Source organism: Alosa sapidissima, chromosome 22 (assembly GCF_018492685.1).
Source record: "Alosa sapidissima isolate fAloSap1 chromosome 22, fAloSap1.pri, whole genome shotgun sequence".
Classification (NCBI taxonomy): Eukaryota; Metazoa; Chordata; class Actinopteri; order Clupeiformes; family Clupeidae; genus Alosa; species Alosa sapidissima.
This window is the reverse complement of record NC_055978.1, coordinates 7,059,571-7,064,570: the sequence shown is the minus strand read 5'-3', so window position 1 is coordinate 7,064,570 and position 5,000 is coordinate 7,059,571. Positions and strand designations below refer to the sequence as shown.

Below are 5,000 nucleotides of genomic sequence, written 5' to 3'. Positions count from 1 at the left end.
TATGTGTGTGGTTGTGTGTGTCTGATTCACACGTCGGGCTCCATAACTGACAACAATGCCCACACAGTTCAGGCTCGCCTCTGCGGTCAGGCAGCCATCTCAGGCATCCAGGTGTTTGGTTCCTTCCAGCCAGCATCATTAATTACCATATGCACAAACCAAACACATGCGTCTTGCAGCTTGACGATGCACATTACTGAGCGGACTCGGCTTGTTGGCGCTGTCCTATGGCAAGCCGAATGAACATTTATTCCGATATCTTGATATCAAGCTACAGTGTTCAATACCAGTGAGTCTTTCCTGTAAACTAGTTAACTAGTGAACCACATTTTTCTGCACTAGTTATCTAGTGAGAGCCAAAATGCTTACTAGTTAACTAGTGAGGGTCAAAATGTGCACTAGTTAACTAGTTTACAAATATTTGGCCTAACTCCTTAACTAGTCAGGGGCGCGTTTCCCAAAACCATAGTTGCTAACTAAGTTAGCAACTTTGTTGGTTGCAATGCAATTTCCCATTGCCAACCAACTAAGTTGCTAACTGGTTAGCAACTGCACCCCTGAACTATAAATGCTTACTAGTTAACTAGTGAGGGTCAAAATGTGCACTAGTTAACTAGTGTACACATATTTGGCCTAACTCCTTAACTATTCAGAACTATAAATGCTTACTAGTTAACTATAGATGTAAATAACTGTGCTGCTGCTGCTGTTCTGTGCAGAGGGGGATGTTACAAAGCAGAATATTTCTTTTTAATGAACTTTCGTTTCCTGCTTGCGAGCAATCTTCCCTTCAGCATCATTAAACATCCTTCAACAAACAGCAGAGAGGGGAACTTTTCCATCTCCTTTCCTCTCACCAGAGGCGAACACGTGTTCAAGGAAATGCATGCATATTAGAACCGTATGCAGGCAAGCCAGTCAGCCAGCATGCATGCACAAAGACTTGCCTTGTCTGTCTGTGCTGCAAAAGGCTTTTCGACTTTGTTTTGTCGCTAAACATGCACAAAGGATTTGGAACTTTAGAGTGACATGCAATGGAAGGAGAGCAGCGGACAGGGAATCTCACATCTTAAGATCATCATCAAGAGCCAAAAAACACCAAGGGGTCCACTCGTCTCACTCTCTCTCTCTCACACACACACACACACACACACACACACACACTTCAAGTGCATACTCTAACATACACACAAACAGAAACACACAAAATGCCACCATATGTTTCACTGTCAGCAACAAGTCTGGACGTATTACCCAGCACTAAAAATGCCCTTACTGCACTGGCAGTGGGGTCCTGTGATGTGTCTGATGGCCCGTTATGCTCATTACGATGCAAAGTAGATGACCACTAGCTTTTGTGCTAGTCAAAACACATCAGCCACAAGCCATTAACATAGACTGTTTCCAGTCTGTTTGATTGGGATGTCACCAATTTACTAACAAAGGCATCAAACTCTCACCTGTTATAACTCTGTCAGTTTGGAAATGGACATGCACTGTGAGAATAGAACAATGCATGACTCCCCTATAGTCTTCAAAGGTGTTTTGCTTATCTTCATTGAGGAAGTCTAAATCATTAAAGCTTTTAAGTCTTTGTGTGATGTCGTGAACTTGTAGAACACTGTCTAGAACACTGAACAATAGTCCTACTCTTCTCACACAGATTCCAAATTGAAAAAAAAAAAAAACGTCTGAAGATAGCTCTTGCATGAACTTTTTACCAGTTCTTCTATAAACACAAGGCTAAGCAGCGGACGAATCCCCTTTCTTTCCAAGCATGTACTCTTTTTCTCCAGGGTTTCATGGGAGCCGTACTGTGTTCAACAGGAAGTTGTGATAGCCTAAGTAAAGGCCGGCTCCTTTTCACAGCTCCATGCTCATATTTAGAGTCAATGCAAAGCATCATAATCATGTGGGTGTGAGTCCTGCCCTCGTGAAGCTAAACAGAAAGCTGTGTGCCAGGATTTAATGGCTTTCCAACGACTGCTATCTCTCTCCACACCTTCACAACAGTCCGACGGAGAGGGCCATAAAAATCCAGTAAAAGTCCCCTGTCCCCTGTCTAATCACCATATCCCTTCTCCTAGAGTGGAGGAAAAGTAGTGAAATTATCCAGGAGCTTCGACACTTAACTGCTATTTATAGCGGAGGAGTCCAAGCTGACACGTTGGGCTTGTTATCCCGCTAACCTCTGGCTAACCTCGTCAAACCTGTGTTTTACAGGGTTTCTGCAGAAGACAGACTGAGACCTTTGGACGTGGCCCACAGGGGGCTTATGCACATACATACACACACACACACACACACACACACACACACACACACACACACACACACACACAGGACTCACGCCTGGTTTCAGAGCACTGTGCTAGCAAATGATGACAGCTCAGCAGTTTCATACACTGACATGACTGCAGGGTATCACACTAAAGAGACGTGTGGTGCATCTGAATATAATTAATTCTAATAATAGTAAAAAATAAATAAATAAAACACTTGTGGTGATGCTAGTTGGCACATAACCAATTCGATAGGTATTGGAATGGGAACTTATGCACCACACCAATAACACATGCCCATTTCTGTATGAGCTGCGCCAATACAGAAAAATCAAGGGAACAAATATATTCACATATATGCAGCTGCATCCAGCTTATATTTTAATAGATGGCTACAATATTATTAATGAATATATAGTAGAAGAATGTATTTATGCAAGTTTTGTGGAACCCAATAAATATTTGGATATCTTGCGTGAAAGTCTATGCTGAATATATTTAATTATATGCAGAATATATATATATATTGAAATATATTGATAAATACCTGTACATGGAAATATATTTAGTTAACATCAATGTGCTATACTGGAATATGTTCAAGCTGCATATATGTGGATATGTTATTTTTCTGTATGGCCGTGTTGCTGTTGAGTAGCTGTTTACATGATGTTGTGTGTCATGTATGCTGAGTAATTCTCAGCATAGTTATGTGATGCAATGGCTGAACCCCAAGACACATTTCCCTTTTGGGACAATAAAGTATACCAGGTAATACTAAGTGTCTTGAAGTGAAGTACATGTTTACATGTTGTTGTGTGTCATGTATGCTGTGTAATTCTTTAAGCTGGTGTTGGTTGGTTGCAACAGTAAGTTATGTTACGCAGTAGCTGGAGCCCAAGACACGTGTCCCTTTGAGGACAATAAAGTATATCTTACAAATAATCAGTCTAAACTCTATTGGTCCACACTGAGTGAAAGTCATGAAATGGACACAGCTATTATATTGCAGCAAACACACTGGGATCTGTACAAAGTAGAGCTGAATTACTCAATTACTCTCAATCTCAATTACTACACAGTGCAACAGGGCTCAGTAGATCCTCCGACTTGCCTGTGTCAGGATTAGGGGATTGGGTTGCTCTAATCCACCCATGAAATCAAGATGGTTTGTACATGAACATCACAGGAGAGGAACATTAAAACTTCTCAAGGCATTTGTGGATAATAACCTGTCAGATGTGTTAAAATGAGCACATCAAGGTGTGTGTGTGTGTGTGCGTGTGTGTGTGTGAGTGTGTTGTTCTCAGCCTGTCTGTACTGCACTGTACTGCACTTTTGCATTGTATTTGTCATGAGTTTTGCACCCAATAAAAGATGTTGCAAAGAGAAGAGAGTGCATGATGTCAGAGTGATGTGGAGGAGGCAGCCATGGAGTCAGTTTGAAAAGGTGCTCTGGATTGGCAGACAGGGGTGTGTGTGTGTGTGTGTGTGTGTGTGTGTGTGTGTGTGTGTGTGTGTGTGTGTGTGTGTGTGAGCAAAAGAGGTTACAGGAGATGCTGACGTCCCCAGACTTTTACCCTGGAGAGAGGAACTTTTATATGGGGGCACTTACTTTTAACCAAGAGGGGTGTGTGTGTGTGAGAGGGATTTACACACACACACACACACACACACACACACACACACACACACACACACACACACACACACACACACACACACACACACACACACACACACACACACACACACACACACACACACACACACACACACACACACACACACACAAACACACACACACAGCGCTCCCGTAGCACAAAGGACTAGACGTCGCTGTGCAAAGCACTTGAATCATTGTGCCAGCGTCACAGGTTCTAATCCTGTTTCATGACGTGACCACCGCGGTCTCCCGTTAATTTGCCCGGCTAGCTCAGTCGGTAGCGCATGAGACTCTTAATCTCAGGGTCGTGGGTTCAAGCCCCACGTTGGGCGTCTGCTTTGGGGCAGCCGTGGCCCACTGGTTAGCACTCTGGACTTGTAACCGGAGGGTTGCCGGATCGAGCCCCGACCAGTGGGCCGCGGCTGAAGTGCTCCTGAGCAAGGCACCCAAGGCACCCTCATTGCTCCCCAAGCGCCGCCGTTGTAGCAGGCAGCTCACTGCGCCAGGATTAGTGTGTGCTTCTGTTCACTGTGTGCTGTTTGTGTTTCACTAATTCACCGATTGGGTTAAATGCAGAGACCAAATTTCCCTCACGGGATCAAAAAAGTATATATACTTATACACACAAACACACACTTTAAACTTCACACTCCCTGTAGAAATGGGCTGTTGCTGATGAGTGTTAACTTCCGTTGCTGAGTCTTATGCTGGCGTCACTCCCTCCGGGGAAGAGTGCTAAGGTGAGTGTCCTCACACCTTCACTGGCCCATAAAACAGCTCTGTGACAGGATACAGCTCAGCCTCACCCCCCTGCCCTCACACACACACACACATTCTATTTAAGTACCTAGAGGTGAGCGCAAAGCTATGTTGTGAATAGGGTGAACTATAGAGAGATGGCATATAATGATAATGGGAAGAGGGAGAGAGAAAGAGAGAGAGAGAGAGGAATGTCTTTTCAGGGCATGTAAGGGCTTGTTTAGAGAAGAAGCTTGAATAATTACAACCTTGTGAATGTGTTGTACTTAAAATGCAACAAACAACATCATGAG

General features: G+C 43.7%; 1 protein-coding gene and 1 non-coding gene across 2 annotated transcripts in view; one reads left to right on the top strand and one right to left on the bottom strand.

The window, feature by feature from the left end:
- Positions 1 to 5,000, bottom strand: part of prickle1b (prickle homolog 1b) — a 42,109-nt gene that overhangs the window by 24,149 nt on the left and 12,960 nt on the right. The window lies entirely within an intron of this gene.
- trnak-cuu lies at positions 4,208 to 4,280 on the top strand. Its single transcript has one exon. It is a non-coding gene; the product is annotated as a tRNA-Lys (tRNA).